The sequence below is a fragment of the Panicum virgatum genome, chromosome 9K (assembly GCF_016808335.1).
Source record: "Panicum virgatum strain AP13 chromosome 9K, P.virgatum_v5, whole genome shotgun sequence".
Classification (NCBI taxonomy): domain Eukaryota; kingdom Viridiplantae; phylum Streptophyta; class Magnoliopsida; order Poales; family Poaceae; genus Panicum; species Panicum virgatum.
In genome coordinates, this window is record NC_053144.1 from 25,889,386 (window position 1) to 25,908,658 (window position 19,273).

The following is a 19,273-nucleotide window of genomic DNA, read 5'->3' on the forward strand; positions in this document are numbered from 1 at the left end:
TAAAATAGAAGTAAGAATTATATATATATGCATAAAAAGATAGACAACAGCTACAATACTTCCAGGCCAATGCAGAGGTTTGCAATGCAAGTAGTACAAATCGTTCATCACATTGCGTCATTGTTCCTAATTCTTGCTTACTAGGTACTAGATTAGAGTCTCACTTAGTAGCTTGTCTTCTCAGGCTCAGAGCACACAAAATGTACTGACCAAACAGAAAACAAGTGAGAGGTACATTGCCTAAAGTTATCAAATTATGCCTACCTCTTGCTTGGGTAGTAGGTGGTCTTCTCAGTGAGTAATTGTACCCATGAAGAATATTTGGTTCCTTTTAAAGATAAGACTAAGGGTAGAATTAGTAGTACTAGTACTCGGTACCAATACTTGGTTCGCCTTCCAGATGAAAACATCCCATGCTGACCCATGTCCACGTCCACCTGACCCTTTTCTCCAGGACCCAAAGGCGCATGAGTAGGAACATTGAACATTAGGTCTTTTAGAACAGAGGGGCAGCTTCTAGCTAAACGCCCAAATCCATCTGTTGCCATGACATCTCTCAGAATCGATGGCGAGCTGAGGAATTGTAAGCATGCCTTCTTAAGCCCACAGCAGTTGTGCTGCTCAGCTAATACCAGGATGGTCGCAACGTTGACCGCATCAATGTGCTTGCACAGCTGCTCTTCGCAAATCAGCTTGAGCCTCTCCAGGTTGTACCTGTCTGCAGCGACAAGTAAATGCTGAGCCATGGCAGCTTCCTTTTGCTGCTTCACACCATGGCAATCCTCCTGTAACGTGTCAGTGTACACGAAATGGAGCAAAGCCCTGAAGACATCAGCCTCCATGTCATCCACTCGTACAACCGCTGTGCTTGTGCCCTCTTTCATAGCCCCATAGAGCTCTGCCTTGAAGACTGGTGACCGTGCCGCAAGAACGCAACTGTGTGCACAGAAAGCCTCACCGGCAACCTGGAAAGGAAAGTGACATCGGCGCCCTCTTTCGCCGCGAGGAGACCACCGAGATGCTGGCGCAGGTCCGACGGTGGCACCGCGACCACGGGGGAGGCTGTACTCTCCTCTCCTCCGTGCGGACCTCCAGTGGAACCACGATGTCAGTACCTCTGGATTAGGGTAACCCCTTTTGCTATGTCAAAACTCATGTAGTTATCCGTAACTATGCCCTATGGGGCTGAGCAGCCGGACCCCTAGGGTCCGAGGTCCTTCTCACCCGGTTAGCGGCCCCGGACCCGTCCCTTGCTAGGGAAGGGTCCGGTGACGCCACGTGTCTCGGATAAGGGAGCACTCAACCAAAACAGCCACGGGTCCCGGACCCTCATATGCTATCCGGACCCCTCAGCGGGGTGGGAACAGGCCACCCGCCTGGGGGGTCCGGAGCCGCCACATATCCGCAGGCGCAGGCACGCGCGCGCGGCCGCGAAGCTTCCCCGGGAAGACTCGCCCACCTACCGCATTCAATGTGGGAGACGTAAGTGCGCTCTGCCACAGCAGAGCCCGAGGAGACTTTTATCAGGCTGTACTATTGACCGCGCGTTACCAAGGCACACAGTGTAGCCTCTGGCGCCGCCTACGCCACGCGCGTCAGTCTGCAACGCCAGTTAGACACGACAGCTCGGCGACGGAGTATCATAACGCCTACGCGGTAGACCCAACAGTCTACGCCGCAACCTATACCGCCTCAACGGGCGCCTCGCCGATGGGACAGGTGAAGACCCCCTCGGTCAGAGAGTCTACAGGGCGATGAAGCGTATCCGGCGAAGAGATTCTCAACCACTGTAGCACCATTAATGTCTTTTTCGTGGTATTCTAAACATCCTTGTTGGGCCCACCTGTCGGGGTCCAACGCCTGTATACGCGTCCTTCTTGCGCTATAAAAGGGGGACGCCCGCTAGAGAAGGTCTCAAGTCTAAAAAGAGACTTGGAGGCAGAGGATAGACTCATCCACGGACACAAGAGCAATAGAACTCTCAGTGGACGTAGGGTATTACGCTCCGGCGGCCCGAACCACTCTAAATCCCCGTGTGTTCTTGTGTTCTTGCTTCTTAAGTAGATCTATTGAATCGCTTGCACTTCTGCATGTGTCAAACAACTAAGTTGTAGTATCATTACTACCATACAAGCGAGTTTGATTGTCCTCTCTATAGTTTTTCTGCTATACAGGGAATAAGTCGCTTGTTCGAATTGCACTCTATGCTACACCTATGCCCAAGGACGCTTGCTCAACCTCATACAGGGTCCGGAGTGTCTTCTCCGGCTCGGATGGCAGATAGGTTCTAACAACTGAACCTATCTGCCAGGGGGCCAGGGCGCCGGGGTGCTGCATACTGCAACGAGCAATTGACAAACAGCTAAGTTGAAATTTTCCTTTATTAAAATTTCAACAACTACAATGTTTGTTACATAACGCAAAAAAGAGAGACAAAAGTACAATGTCCAGCTCAGGAGTCTGCAGGCTCCCGCTTGAAGTAGGCGGCTACGAAGTCGACGACCTCCCGCACGCTTTCCCGAACAGTGGCCTCCGTCTCCGCCACTGGACCATCGACCACGGGGGCCAGCGAGATGGCCGGGTCGTGGCTCCGGAGGCAGGTCAGAATATGCTCCGCCACCATCCAGATCAGCTCGCGGCCCTCGGCTTCAAGCTGGCCAGCAAGGACCGGCTCCAGACGCCGGAGCCTATCCGAAGCGGAGTTCAACACTGGGAGGGCGTCAGCAATCGAAGCTGGCGGCTCCGGCACTTGGATTGGGCTCATTCCAAGTGGCACCAGCGCTAAGCTCGCTTCGCTCGCCCAGTCGACGATCCGCTGGGCCCCCCTGCGCTGGTCCTCCTGCAGGTCCTGGACCGCCTCCTGCACCCGAGTGTCCAGTGCTGCCTTGACTGCCTCCACCTCGCGGGTCCTCTCCTCGAGCTCAGCCTTCTTCTTCTCCGCCAACTCCTTCAGTTTCTTGAGGGACTCGCGCTGGCGCTCGAGCTGGAGCTCCATGTTGGCAGTAAGGGATTCCCGCCTCGCAAGGGACTTCCTATCCTCCTCAAGCTCTAGCTCGGCAACAGCTTGCTTGCTGGTGGCCTCCTGCAGCTGCTCGCGCCATCCTTGCAGGGTCTCAGAGAGCTTGTCGAGCTCCTGCTTGCGGATCTCGAGACCCTGGCTGCGAGTCTCAAGCTCGGACCGCTGAGCCGCGAGGCGAGTCTCCAGGTCGGCCCGCTAAGCCACGAAGCTGGCCACATCCTTGCCAAAAGCCTCCTCCCGCTGCGCCAGGGCCTTTTCCCGATTCGATACCGCGAACTCCCGATCGAACACCTTCCGAAGATTGGCTCGGTAGGTCTCTAGGTCGGCCTTGAGTTCGGACCGGACACGCGCAGCAATGGAGGCTTCAGCTTTTGTGCGCGCCTCCAGGCAGGTGTGCCAGTCGCCGAGGCGCTGGCGCTCGCTCTCCAGGGCAGCCCACTCCCGTCGGAAGGTCACCTCGGCGGTAGAGGTCGCCTCCTCTATCGACTGCCGGACCCGGGCCAGCACCTGGGGGAGGGGAGTCGCTTCCTCCTCCGGGGGACCCTGCAGGAGCCGCCTTCTAGACACCACCTCCAGCTCTTCCTCTGCTGTAGGTTCGGAGCTGGGCGTGGGAACTTCCGGCACAGGCATCAGGACCTCGGCTGCCGGGGTGCTCGCCATTGCTGCGCCCTCTCCCGGTGTGCTCACCGTCGCTGCGCTTGGTGACAGCGCAGCTGCCGCCGAAGCTGGAGCTTCGGGGGCCACCACGTTGGGAGCTTCGGGGCCCACCGCGTCGGGTGCAGCTGCGCCTGGCACTGGCGCATCCGCCGTCGCCGCGTCAGGCGTTGCTACGCCTGGCATTGGCGCACCCGCTGTCGCCACATCGGGTGTTGCTGCGCCTGGCACTGGCGCACCCGCCGCCGCCGCGTCGGGTGTTGTTGTGCCTGATGCTGGCGCACTCGCCATCGCCGCATTGGGTGTCACCAGGCTAGCGGAAGCCGCCGCACCCATGCTCCCCGCACCCGCCGTCGCTCCCGCCAAGGCCCCGGTCGCCTGGGCCCCCGCTGATGAGCCAGCGGCGGTGGAAGAACTGCTTGGGCGAGGGACCCTGGCAAACAAAGAGAAGAAGCCTTCAGCAAAAAGCGGAGCACCAAGAATAAGGGGTGGTGATCGGAATAACACTTACCCTGAAGTGCCGGGTCTCCAGCGTCCACGGAGGCTCGGCGATTGCTTCTGCTGCTGCTGCTCCCGTGGCGGCGGTGGAGGTGCATTCCGTCGCTGCTGCTGCTGCTGCTACCGGGGGGGGGACATCTCTCGGCGGCGGCGGCGGCGGCGGCGGCGGCAGCGGCGGCGGCGACGCGGCTACTCCGGAGGTCTCGCGAGAGCCCGGGGCCCGGGAGCTACCCTGGTCCGCGTCCTCGGCGGTCCTCTGACGCTTCACGGCAGGCTCCGTGACTGGGGTCCCGTCGACACGGTGCAACCTGCGCCGGCCCGCTTCCCCCGACGACGCGCCGGAGCTACTCCGGGCATGGCTGGGACCGCTCGTGGCGGCGCTACCAGCCACGGCCTGCTTGCCCTTGGCAAAGGGGCCGGACCCCGCGGCGCTCGGCACGGCTTCCTCCCCGGACGCACCAGGGATCCGGATCCCGCGGTCCGGGTCGCCTCCAGTCTGCCGCGTTGCCAGCGCACCATCGTCGAGGGTTGGCGAGGTGGCCAGCACCGCAGTCCTCAGGCGTGAGTCCTCGCAGAGGGGGACGACACCCTGAGGAAGGATCAGGTGCTCCGGGATGAAAATCTCCCCGGTCACCGCCCGCACCAGGACCTCCAGGGCCTCCTGGGACAGGTCGCTCCCCTCTCCGCGGTGGGTCCTGCTACAGTCGTTGGGGCCGGTGAAGCTCCAAGCAGGACGCGCCCGCTGCTTCAGGGGGGTGATTCGGCGCTTCAGGAAGTCCCCGAGCACGTGCAGCGAGGTGAGGCCGCTCACCGCCAGCGACCTGATCTTGCTCAGCACGGAGTCGAAATCCGGCGGCAGGGACAACTTGGCCCTCCAGGACAGACGGTCGGAGGCGGGTCCCCCGGTCGACATGACCAGGCACTCGTTGGCTTTGGTGGTGGCGATCACCCACTCCCTGCGACACTCCTCCCACTTCCCGCCAGTGAGCCCAGGGATGCACGACGTCCACAGGTCGCTCCTCGTCTGGAAGTAGTACGCCCCTACTTCGTCTTTGCCCTTCCCGGACTTCACCAGGATGAAGAAGTGGCGGAAGAGGATGACGCAGGGCCACACCCCCACGAACATCTCGCACAGGTGCACGAAGATGGCCGTCAGGAGGATGGAGTGCGGCGTGAGGTGTTGAAGCTGGAGGCCGAAATCTTCCAGCAACAGCAGGAAGAATGAGGAGATCGGCAGCCCCAAGCCGGTGGAGATGTGCGAGATGAACAACACAAACTCCCCGGCACGCAGGTTGCTAAGGGGAACCGAGCCTGCTCGAATCCCCCAGACAGTCTCCTGTGCACTCCACCAAAGCAGGCGGCGCAACGTGCTCAGCTCCTCCTCAGTCTGGAAATGGCGGGGACGAGCAAGGGATGCCATTTCGCTATGGAGGTGTGGAGCAATCTACGCAGAAGAGCAAGGGGAGATGAGGCTCAAAGGCAAGGGGCGCAAAGGTTGGAAGGAAGAAGGCAAATGTGGAAAAGTAACCGCGGTATGCGGTTCGTCCCTTTATGAAGCCTGACCCAACCGGTGCGCCCTGGAACCGTCGCTGCAACCCAAGCGACGCACATGCCTGGTGTTAACCACCCAGCCCATGACAAGGGGGCCCAGGCCCACCTGTCAGGGAGGGCGGGTAACCACAAAGGTGTGAAAGGGCGGGATCTGAACCATCGCCCGCGCGCGAAGCGAGGCGGAAGCTGAGCTGTCGTGCGCGCATTAAGCGCTGGCGTGACCAGGCTTTTCGGGAACTACGCTGGTGGTAAATATCCCGTTTACTCCGGCCGCAACAATGCCGAGCGTCGCGTGCGTGACAAGGTGAACCACTATGCGTGGGGGCCACGAGTCAGTAAGCCGTTGCGATGTGATGAGGCAGCGAAAAACCCGATGGATGGTCAAAGCCGGATAAGACTCCTGCAGTAAGAGGTTTCAAGTTATGCAAGCCACATCACAGTAGTGGCCCCACCTGCGGGTTCGTCACCTCTGCCAAGGTGGGACCGGGGGCCACTGTCGGTACCCTGCAGCAGGGATACCCACTCTTACTGCAGCGGGGCAGGACTCGCATAGTGATCCGTAACTACGCCATAAGGGGCGGAGCAGCCAGGACCCACGGGTCAGGCTCTGACCTCACCGGGCCAACGGCCCCGGACCCACTCCCCGCTCTGGGACGGGTCCGGTGACGCCACGTGTCCCTGAGGAAGGGAAGCTCCGAACCAACAGCCGAGGGCTCGGACCCCCCTTAGGGGTCCGGGACCTCCCGCGTCCACCCGAACCTCCCACGCGCGAAGAGCCAACATACCGCCGGGGGGGGGGTCCGGAGCCACCACGTGTCCCGCATGCGCGGGCGCGGGCGCGGGACTTCTGCTGGAAGACTCGCCCACCCACTGCATTCAATGCGGGTGGTACACAGTGCAGCGCCTGCGCCGCAGCCACGCAGAGCTCATCTGCCGCATTAATTGGATACGACGGCACGACACTTTTCCATCATGCCGCCTACGCCGCAAGCTACACGGCCCGTTCAGCTACACTACAGGCGACGCCGCAAGCTATGCCAGGCGCTGTTTCGACGAGACAGTGCCTGGACATGCTGAACGAAGGATTCCAGGAGCAGGCAAGGGAATCCAGGAATAAAATCTCATTCGCCTGCAACGCCATAATGTATAAACAATATGTTATTTTATACTACACCGTTTGGGCCCACCTGTCGGGGACCCAACGGCCATGTACGCGCCTCCCTTGAGATATAAAGGGGAGGCGCTCGCTGCACAAAACAAGTTTTTTCAGGATCGAGCACAAGCTCACACAGACTCAAGCAATACAGCACACAGTGGACGTAGGGTATTACACTCCGGCGGCCCGAACCACTCTAAACCGGCTGTGTTCATCGTGTTCTTGCAAGGGATCGAACTAGTCATAGCTATCCCCCGAGTACTCACCCTCTGGACTTAGGCGGGTGCATTCCACCACGGTGAAGCGGTCGTCGACAAGATACTCCGATTCCTCCAGCCACGCCCTGTTGATGAAATCATGGAAGGAGATACCAGAAATTTCGGAGAAATCGTGCACCCATGTGCTCTTTATCCGCGAAGGGACCGGCTCCCGGCTCTGGTCGAGCAAGCTAAGGGTGACCCGCGCGCGGATAGCGGTGGATCTGGGGCCGGGCTATTGCTGGTGCATGATGGAGATGGTTATGAAGTCGGCGAACTCGTCGATCTCGTTGTTGGGGTAGTACGCGAGCTGCTAGGAGTGGACCCCGACGCTAAAAGGGGGGAGGACGACAGCATCGCCGGTGGGGAACAGATCCCTGGTGTGCGAGTACCGCTCGATTTCGAGCAGCTGGCTACCAGTCGCTGCGGCGCCGATAATGGCTATGCGCGATTCTGCGCTTGTGCCATCGCCGCCTGGGTCGGATCCAGGCATTGGCGGTGGCATGGCGCACGGAGGAGGACGAGGTGGCAGCGGAGAGGCGAGGGTTTCTAGCTGTTTGGGAATTTGGGGCGACGGCCAACGGGCAAGACGAACTGGGGTGGGGACGAGGAAGCCAAACGGACGTATATCTAGCAGGCGAAGCAAGAAGTGACTGGATGACATGTGGGGACACTATAGTGGAAAAGGGTGCCCTGCAGATGGGCCCGACCTCAGGCCGTTACGTCGGCTTAAATGGCCTGACCCGCACGCCGCACCGCACCTGCTGGAATTTTTTTTATTTTTAACCTTTTTTAATAATATTTTAAGTTTAACCCGTATTGGTTTTTATTTGCAGGGTGTAGCCCATTTGGTCGCGCCAGCCCTCCTGGCGCGACAGATAGCCTCTGTCGGGCCAGTGCATGTGGCGCGATAGGGTGGCCACGCTGGCCCCCCGAGCCAGCGCTGCGCCACGTCGGTGATGACGTGGCCCTCCCTGTCGCGCCACATGCACTGGCGCGACAAGCCTGTCGCGCCATGCGGGCTGGCGCGACAAGGCCAATGTACTGGGACGCCGGCCCCTTCTCCCCCACCCTCCCTTTCCTTCCCTCGCTCCACCCCGACCACAGCGCGTCCAGGGTCGCCGCCGGCCGCCCAGATCCCCCCCAAAATCGGATTTTTTGAGGGGAAAAAGTACGGGGAATCATTCCCCACCCTTCCCTGAAGGTATTGCCCCCTAATATCTCATCGTTTAACCGTGTGCATTAGTAGTTATTTGTTATTTTTTATTAGGGTTAGGTTCTTGATATGAGAAATGGTGGTGGTGTTGATAGTTTTATCATGATTAGGATTTTAGATGATACTTAGATGGTACTCTGCTCTCGATTTGGATGTGATGTAGTACGTGCATGCATCGATTAATATGATTTCTAGGATTGAGTAGTGGGGATGTTAATATGAGTTACATGTAATTTTATTCCATAGGTTTAGGAATGTACATATTATATTTTGAGCGCTGGTATATTGTGCTTAATTAGTATATACTTTGTTTCCATAATTATTTTGTTTTTGTTTCCATAAGTTTTTTTTATTTCACATGGCAATTGAATTTATGTATCTGCAGTGCACATGGCAATGAGCGATGCCCGGTACAAGCTGGTTGGTGGTGGACAGTACCCATCCGAGTGTGATGAGGATGCCCCAGTCCCTCATGCCCTTCCAGTTCCATTCTATCGTTGTGAACCGGGCAATCAGCTGGCAGAGGTGAAGCAATCGAGGCATCCCAAGACGGTCGGTAGAGCATTCTACATATGCAAGTGGAATGATTCATTGAATCCTTGCCACTGCTTTTTTCTTTCAGTGGATCGATGGTCCGGATAAGTTTGATCCTAGATTTCGGCTGTTCCCTTATTATCGGTCAGAGTCGTGGGCGTACAATGAGTTTAGACGATGGGTCCCTCCCCCACCAAATCCACCACCTATGATAGAGGAAGAGAAGCAAGAAGCTGCTATATATCGTGTGAACAATCCTCCCAAATGTCATTGCGATGTTCGTGCCAAACTTCAAAGGCCTAATATTGGTGTCCCTCCAAAGTTCACTCCCTTTTTTAGATGCTCGCTAAAGACTAGAGTAAGTGTCATGTAGCGTAGCATTGATTCTTTAATTTTGCAGGTGTAGATGCTCGCTAATGTTATGTGTCATGCAGGATGGATGGCCGGCATGTGACTTCAATGAGTATATTTATGGTCCCAGATCTCATTGGCCGATAGAAGAGGAAGTGTGAGAATTTGAGAGTGGGAAGAAGCCATGGCCATGTACAACTACTCCTAGTCTTCGATGCAAGTGTGGTATTCTGGCCACAAAAGGCGTAGTTCCTTCTGAGCTTGGCTACGGATATTACTGTGGCAATAGCTACGGAGAGTATTGGATTCGTATATTAACGACAAAGTTGAAACTGCTTATGATTATGTCATTGTGCTAGTACTTGGTACATTAACATTTCTGAATGTTTGGCTCTTAATAATTTTTCAGGAGGGAAGGACATGTGATTGGGAGTGGTTCCAAGGCCGGTATGAGCTAATGTTGCAATTGGGCAGAACAAAAGAGTCTTGGAAATCTAGAGACACTATAAATAGAAAACTGAAGATAAGGAAGGATTACCAAGTTACTTTGCCCCTTGAGTCATTTCTATCAGGGACTATACTCCAAGACCTACGGCGTGAGTATGGAAAGAAGGCAGCAGAAAAAGCAACTCTTGATGATTGCATTGTTCATTGGAGGAGGAACCGAAGCAAGTACCCACGGCCCCCACAGATAGGGAGCTTTTGGCAAATTATGAGAAGAAGAAGGAGGAGGAGGAGATGGAGAGACAGAGGTTAAGGGAGGAAAGAGCAAAGAAAGGTTTTATTGTTGATACGGAAGCTAAATACCCAAAGGGTTCTTGGGAAGAATATTTTCAGAAATTGGAGGCTAACAAGAGGATTGAAGAAATGGAAAAGATGGAGGATTTAGCTAAGGAGGCTTAGATGGAGGCAATGCAGGCCCTAGTTGCCGATCTGCCACACAAGGTGCCCAACGTTGAGAAGGATGTGTCATCCGCGAGCACGGAGGTTTTGGGTGTTAGAGGTACTCAAATGGAGGCAATGAAGTCAAATGTAGGAGACTTACCTGCCCAGGACAAAGGGAAGAGTGTTTCTGAGCATGACCATGTTCCTGATGATGGTGATGATGACGAGTGGTGGGCAATGAATGCAACGGAAGTAGAGGTCATAGTGTCCAAAATTGAGGTGAGAAAGGGGAAAGCTGTAGTCAAAGATGATGGAGATGATGATGATGATGGTTGGGGAGAGCTTTTGATTGAAGGCGACTCTGATTAGCTTGTTTTATTTATACTTGTATGGACTCTATGTATGATTGGAATATGTGTGTGACAGACTTTTTTTATTGCTGGACTATTTATGTGCTTTACCTATTCATGTGGTTGTCGTTTGTGTATGAGACTTTATTTGTAGTTTCGAACATTGTCTGGTTATGAAATTAGGAATTTATTTAGTTTGTATCGTGTGCAATTTAATGATGGGCCATCTCCATTATTGAACAACTATTTTAGATTACAGTCGCAACTACAGATGCATAAATTGTGGCATGAAGCGTGCCAAAGTTTGTTTGTTTTCAACCGATGGTATTATATATAAGTTAAGTATCATTGCAATAATTTTTTTTGGTTCTCCTGCTATTCTAGCTTTTGAAGCTAGAAAAATTGTAATAATTGAAGGATGTGTACGTTAAATCATAGAGGCCGAAAAATTCCATTATCTAAAAAATTTGTTCTAATGCATCTTGGCAGCTGTCCTGCCGCCAGTTATACCTTCCTTGCATGTTCGAACGCCAAAGTTTAAAGCTATACTTTTGCATTGGTGCAGATATTTTTATTTTACACAATCTCTTTAGGGTTCGAATTTGGTGACCAAGATTCCATTAGTACACATTGCAATATCTTGCCTTTCTTTTTCACACGTGTATCAGGTTATAATTGATGCTCTCGTAAAAGATCCTGCAAGGCTATAATTGATTTCAAGCGTTAGCTTCTTAGTTCTCATATGTTGGAACTATGCTCCTCTATGCTAAGAAGTCATTTAAGATGTATCCTGTTGCAAAGAATTATTTTGGAGGTTTTATCCAAGCACATTCATTTTCAGGTTATGTTCCAACTTTTGCTTTTTTTAGATCATGTTGAAATGAAGGGCCGCTCTAAACCTCTAACTCACCCGGAATGCCGCAGCACGAGAAGCAAGCAGCAACGAGAGGCAACAGCAAGGCCGAATTCTGTTCTTGTCGCTTTATTAGTACTGGCGCGACCAAAGGGACCTGCCACGCCACCAAGTCAAAAAATGCAGTCCCTACTGGGCTTGGGCACACAATGGCGCGACAAAGTAGGCTTGTCGCGCCAGTGGTGTTGGCACGACAGATCCCTTCTGTCGCGCCATTCGGAGTGGCGCGACCAAAGGGACCTGCCACGCCACCAAGTCAAAAATGCAGTCCCTGCTGGGCTTGGGCACACAATGGCGCGACAAAGTAGGCTTCTATAGGTTCAGTGGATTGTGGTGGCTTTACTGAAACTCTAGCCACTGAATGAAGCCACCGAAGGTACTCCTTGTAATGGTTGTGCCTATGTGCCGGTCCACTTTCCGGATGCATCCTTTGCCTTTGTTCCCACTGTGCCAGTGGCTGTGCGTGTTTGACATGCCAATCATTCTCAGTGTACCGTTTCTTCCTGTCAATACTGACATAAGAGCAGTGTATTAGTGAAATAATATTGGTAAAGAGAAATGAATTTGAAGGCATAAAATGTACCTATGCAAAGCTTGGGACGTCGAAATTCGCTCCGGATGGAAGTCTTGCAATCTGCCGAACTGTCTCTTGACACAGTGCGGCAAGTGCATCTCGACTACAAAGAAAAAAAATCAAAGGCACGCAAGTCCTCCACAGTTCGGCATCGCGTGTGCAAATATCACTCAGTTCCAACTCGTCCAACTCGGCCCTACTGTACGGTGTCCAGAAGATCTACATACCACGTACGCATTAGAATTCATGTAGACAGAAGCATTTATTTACCGAACGGTATGAAGGTTATAACCTGATTTTGAGTGAGGCAGTCTAGGTCGTCCATGTAACGCATGTAGCGGCGTGCAGGATCCCCTCTTACAGCTCCCACGTTCTTCCAACAGTAAGCAACGGTGGGCCTGGAGTCCTCATCATGGTGTGGCCACAGCTACAAAAGGAGGAAAATTATGGTTATCCAAAAATCATTTAATGTCCCGCCAACGAAAAGTGACATTGCAACGCTAATTAATACCTCTAGTTCGCCTCGGTACGGCCGGCCTACTGGAAAGTGCTCCCAAATCCAGATTTGCAGGAGGTATGCACATCCTCCTAGGTTTGAATCATTAGCAATCCACCGACATGCGTCACAAAGCTGCCGGTACATCCAAGCTAAAGTTGTCGACCCCAACTATACTGAGCAATGTTCTCCCACTGCTGGCCCACAATTGGAAGTATCATCCATGAAATCATGTTTCCCGAACCATCAGGAAACAGAAAACCTCCAAACAGGTGCCACAACCATACGCGAGCATACCGCTCTACAACCCCCTGCGGTGCTCCTTGAGGACAATGGTTAAAATTCTGCCTCAACCAAGCCGAGCTAACCCCTGAGGTCTTCCTGTCCTTGACCCCTCAGGTGGTTCTGGAGGCCGAATCCCAATCAGTGCTTCTACCATATCTCTCCAGCCATCAGTCTGTATAATGCTGATCACTGCAATTCCCTCTAAAGGCAGCCCAAGAATCATCGCCACATCTTGCAAAGTGATGCTAACCTCCCCGCAAGGTAAATGAAAAGAATGTGTCTCCGGCCTCCAACGGTCCACAAAAGTAGTTAGCAGAGGCGCATCCATCACTGGGAGGCCCGCACACACCACTCGAGCAAGAGGAAGCATCCCAGCCCGCCGAAGGTACGGCACATACCGCTCATCCCACCGAAGGGGGGAGTGGGTACGTGCGCGGAGGGGCGCCAACACCTAATATGGGAACAAATGAGTCGTTATAGGCAGCTAAAAAATTAAATTGAACTATTGAGAAACAGTAACACTAACCTCGGCACGGTCAACTAGGACGTGTGCTCGGTGCTTGGAGTCGTACAACGTCTCCAGTAGGAGGAACGTGGGGTGCGCCATCCTGCAATGATGAATCAAAACTTCATGAGTATAAGACAAAAATAAAGACCAAGACAAACCCAAATAATAATGATAAGCAAAACACTGTATGTATATATTAATATTTGTGCTAAGCACAAACTACTGTACCTCTCTCCGTGTGATATGCCAAGTCCTCTTTCTAACGCTTGTTGTGGACGTTCTTTTTCATTTAGATTTTTTTTCTTCTTACACTTGCACTGAGAACAAAATCTATGGCACCTGGAGCAATGGTTCTGGCTCCTGTCCTCATCGAAATCACCGGTGCCATAGTCCGCACTAGCCCGACCTTGCGACTCGTCCATGTCACCTTTGAGCCTTTTCTTCCACCTCCTTCCTTTTTTAGGTTTCAATAGCGACGCATCTGGCACGTACTCTAGTCCCTTGTACTCGGGCCATTGGGACGGATCGAGATAAGGCTCAAAACTGGACTCCCATATGTTGATTGTGTTAGACCGACCGTAGTACGGGCTCAAATAAGTGGGGCTTTTGAAACAAAGTCCTCGAGCTCTACATGTCGTTATTAGGTGCGAGCATGGAAGGTGTAACAACTGTGGTGTCATGCAAGTGCACTCGCCAGATCTGAGGTCCACTTTGTAATGGCGTCCTCCATGACTCTCTCCTCCTATATTTGTACCACCTGCACCTCTAACACTATAAATCATTCTTTCACGGCCGTAAGGCGCTGCAAGTTGGTTCACCGATCTATCCTCAGCATCCTTCAGGTGTTCCTCCGCTATTAGTCCCCATTGTCCACCCTTATCCAACAAACTCCTGCCTTTACCCCATCTATCGACGAAGTACTCGTTCAACTTCTCAAAGGAGTACTCTATAATGCCTGCAACAGGTCTTGACCGAATACCCCTAAAAATATTATTTAATGACTCAGCATTGTTTGTGGTCATGATACCATACCGCTTCCCCCCTTGGTCATAAGCAAGAGCACATTTATCCTTGTCCACCATCTCGCCTTTCAGCCACTCCTTGGCCGTGTCATTAATTTCCTTTTCTAAATCAGCAAGTTTTTCTTCAAAAGCTTTCTCCGTGCGCACTGAACACAATAACTTTAGTTTCCCAATTAGTTCCTTCTTTTCTGATGCCTCCACATGTTTGCTGCAAAATGTCGCATGCACCACCTATGCACAAGAGGGGGGAATCCATCCATGTGCTCTTTAACACAGTTTAAGAGGCCATGATGCCGGTCAGAGATCATACAAACTTGTCTGGAGGGACCCAAGACATACTGCCGCACCAGCTTCATGTACCAGGACCAGCTGTCGTTGTTTTTTCCTTCGGTCAAAGCAAATGCTAACGGAACTAGTTCCCTCTCTGGATCCACGGCAACTGCCATCATTAGTGTCCCCTTGTATTTACCCGTCAAGAATATGGCATCCACGAGGATCACAGGTCGACAATGCTGGAATGATTCAGCACACTGGGGAAAGCACCAGAACACCCTTTGTAAAACATGTTTGTACACTCCATTGTGAGGAAGCATCAGGTTTCCCGTGTGTACGAACCATGTAATCCCTGGATTGTATAGGGACATGCCCGTCAAGACTCTGGGCACCCTTGCATATGACTCAAGACAATCTCCCCAACAAAGAGCTATAGTATGTTGTTTTGCACGCCAAGCTTTCGAGTACTTCACCCTATAAGAACACATGCCGAAAATTGACTCCATAAGCGAAGGAATGGATGTGTCGCTGTCCTTCTGAACAATACCAAGAATGCGATGTGCTAGGTAACGTGCCGTGCACTGTGCATGAACTTGCTTCGGTCTGGAGGATGCACATGTGTGAGGCTGTCTGACTTTGGTGATTTTCCACTGACCCGTGCCCCTAACAATCCGTGCTCATACACCCCATAGGCACCCCTGCTTGCATAGCACATCGTACCATACGCTCTTTTCCGAATGAACCACATTAAATGGACGATGATGACGCACTGCATAATCAGCTAACAAAAACTGCAACTCTGGAAGTGAATTGAACTTCATGCCCTGGCGAATCTCTGGACTGTCACTATCAATTACAGACTCGCTTTCAAAGACATATGAGTCACAAATTGCTCTATGAATCCTACTAAGATCCTTATCATTTGAAACCGCCGGTACTTCAACGTGGGCTAGCTTCATCATGCGCAACTCTTCAGCGGTATAACTAAATCGTGCCTCAGCATTATTAACAGCTCGACCCATTGCCCCATCCCTACACTCCTCATCACCACTTATTTCCTCATGACTAGGGCTCGATCCGTCTCCATCATCATTTTCCTGCTCTGCTTGGGGCGCCCTAGCATTACCCTCTGGTTCTTCTTCCCCAGTGCTTTCATCATCGTCCTCATCATCACTACTAGTGTATTCATTGTCCTTTGAACCTAAAGAAACATCATCCTCCTCTCCAGCACCCCTCTCATCCTCCTCCTCGAAGGTACCACTGTCGAAATGATCGCAAGCGACAACCATATCATAATCCGCAACAAATTCACTAGGACAAGTGAGATTTGGGACATCTTCTACAACAGTTAACTCTTGAGTTATATTCTCAATACGAAATGAAACTTCATCTACTATCCCAACTGGTTCTTCTAATCTTGTTCTACGGGTTATTTCAACAACCACCTCTAAACAAACCACATTTGCACGAGCTACTATATCCTTGTACTTTCTCCAATGCATCTCACATTCCAATGTCATCAAAACATAATGTGCTTTAGCTTTACCACAATCAAATCTACCCCTCAGAGGTATTTCATCAATTCCACATGAATGTTTTGAAACCACCCGGTCTACTAAATCCTTTAACAATGGAGGACTATCGAACAGTTCGATATCCTCTACCATATTCTCAAACTCTCCAGTTTCCTTAACCATACCACCATGAAAAACCCGAACTAATTCGTCCATCTACAACAAAAAAATAGGAGTACCTTCATCACTTATACAAAGAAATGAACTACAAAAACAATTCTTCACGGTGCCTAGTATCCATGAGTGAAACCCATATTAACATCCCCACTACTCAATCCAACTTTGACCGAATTCATAATATATTCACATATAGATGTCTCAAAATCTATACTACCAAATATATGTCTCAAAATATATTCCATAATAGATTCAATGAAACAAATTTGGTATTGTAGATGCTATTATATCTTTCCTATAAATTTGGTCAAAGTTAGATAAGTTTGATTTAGGACAAACCTAATATGATGTGTAAAAAAAATGGAGGGAGGATAAGTAAACAACCATCCATTATTAGCTAAGACTTTGGTAGATGTTCTAATCTAATAACCCTACTTTTGCCTCGCAACCCTTGGATCTTGAAACAATATTACGAGTATTACATCACATGAGCTTGCACCTTATCCTAAGAACAACTACATGGATCTTGAATCAACCATGACAAGATGATCAGATTTTTACGAACCTGACTGCAAATTTAATAAGCTCAACTCCAAAGGAGTACAAGTAATTATTTCTCTCTCAAAACTCTACTTGTCATCATACTAGGATTTGGACCAGGTAGCAATGCTAATAGATGGCTGTGGTAACACCAATCTAGATGAACTACAAAAACAATTCCTCAGGGTGCCTAGTATCCATGAGTGAAAGCAAAATTAACATCACCACTACTCAATTCTAGATATCATATTAATCGATGCATGCACGTACTACCTCACGTCCAAATCGAGAGCAGAGTACCATCTACGCATCATCTAAAGCCCTAATCATGAGAAAACTATCAACTACGACATGATTTTTCAAATCAACAACCAAACCCTAATCACCAAGAATCCCTAATATCTATAAATGTGCACGGTTAAAGGAGGAAAAAATTGGAACAATACCTTCGGAGAAGGGTGGGGAACGTTTCCCCCAACTTTTCTCCCCCCAAAAGGCCGGATTTGGGGGGATCGGGGGGGGGGGGGGGGGTACGGCGGCCGGCGGTGACCCCGGGACGAGCTCTGAGGAGTGAGGGAAAGAAAGGGAGGGTGGGGGAGAGGAGGCCGGCGCGGGCCCAGGACATTGGCCTTGTCGCGCCAGCCCGCATGGCGCGACAGGCTTGTCGCGCCAGTGCATGTGGCGCGACAGGGAGGGCCACGTCATCACCATCGCGGCGCTGCGCTGGCTTGGGCCGCCAGCGTGGCCACACTGTCGCGCCACATGTACTGGCGCGACAAAGTCTATCTGTCGCGCCATGCGGGATGGCGTGACCAAACGGGCTACGCTCTGCAAATAAAAACCAATACGGGTTAAACTTAAAATATTATTTAAAAATGGTTAAAAATAAAAAAATTCCACCTGCTGCCCGTGCACCGTGCTCGTGCAAAATGGCTAGGCCAAATACATTGCTACACGTAGTGGTGAAACTAAAGAAAAATAGTGGGAGGTGTGACAAGTCTATTGCTGTGCTACGAAGTCTGTAGAGTGTGCAGAATATTTGATCGATGGACTAGTTATAAAATCAAAGTCAAAATTTCACAGCTGATTTTTCTTTTTTTATTAGATAGCAGAGAGAGAGTGGGGACCGAGAATAAGATGGTTGTTTTGCAAAATAATCGTCTCATAGGCTAAAATTTAGAAATATAAAATTATTTTCTCACTGTTATGAGTTGTTGTTGTTGTTATTGTCATGCAACTCATAATATTTTTCTTTTTCTATACACAAATTATGAAATTATGTTTGTACTATAAGACAACTCAGTATATATATTGCCTTTTGTATGGTCTCAAAATGATGTGACAATGTATAAGATTGTCTATTAGACTAGACAATGTACTCGCTTTTTGACATTGCTCATAGACAGCGTGTGCGCTGCTCGTCTCAACGGCCGGAGCTCCCCGGAATCAGACCGCGGTCGCCTGTTGGGTAGGGCAGTCTCAGGAGAATGGACAGACAGGGCCACTGCAGTCCAAGACCATATAAGTAATTAGTATTTACTACCTCCGTTTTAAATTATAGTTCATTTCATTTTTTGATCCCAAATTTGACCGCTTGTTTTATTCAAAAAAATTGTACAAGCATTGCCAAATTTTAGTCATTCTTGAAGATCTTGTATTGATAAAACAACCCATAACAAAAGAAGAGGTATTTTGTATAAATTTTTGAATAAGATGAGTGGTCAAATTTGAGTTAAAAAAATCAAACGATCTACAATTAGATAATATATTTTTAATTTGGCATAACAATATGATAAATCTCGCCTCTTGACTGAGTTCTAGTTGCCATTAGAGAGCCACAACGTTCTTGTTCTTCTCTTTTTGTCTAAATCCTACATTTGTACTAATTATTAAGAATGTAACATTTCTGAAGTAATCTTGTTATTATAAAACATGTTTTGTAGCGTACTTAACTCCATGTGTCATTTTCATTACTGATAAGCACCAAGACAATAAACTGGAGGTAGTTGCTAAGTAGCTTTTTGCAAAGAACGAATTGAGGGATGATAGACTTTGCTCCGCATCATTTATGTAATGTTTAGTTTAAAATACTTCCTCCGTTCTATATTGTACGGCATCTTACAAATCTACTAAATACATACTACCTCGGTCCCATAATATAGCTATTTTTAAGTTTTCTTCAAATCAAATCTTTTAAACTTTGATAACAGATGGTAGACAAACTATAAAGATTAGCAACATAAAATTGATATTAGTTTATTTATGATAAAACCAGCTATCGTACATGTAATCTTTCAAAGTAATTATTTTTGAAGATATTATTGATCAAAGATGAAAATATTTTACTCTAAGCCTAAACGTTATTATATTTTGGGACAGTGGCAGTAATTTTATACATGTAAATATATATTATATTTAAATATATAGCAATTTAAATTTATCAAAACGATATATAATTTGATGTACTGTTTAATAAAACCGGGCTGCGTGCTTCTGCCTA

General features: G+C 50.1%; 1 pseudogene; it reads right to left on the reverse strand.

The window, feature by feature from the left end:
• On the reverse strand, positions 1 to 7,628 carry LOC120647886 (annotated as a pseudogene).
• Between the last annotated feature and the right edge of the window lie 11,645 nt (positions 7,629 to 19,273).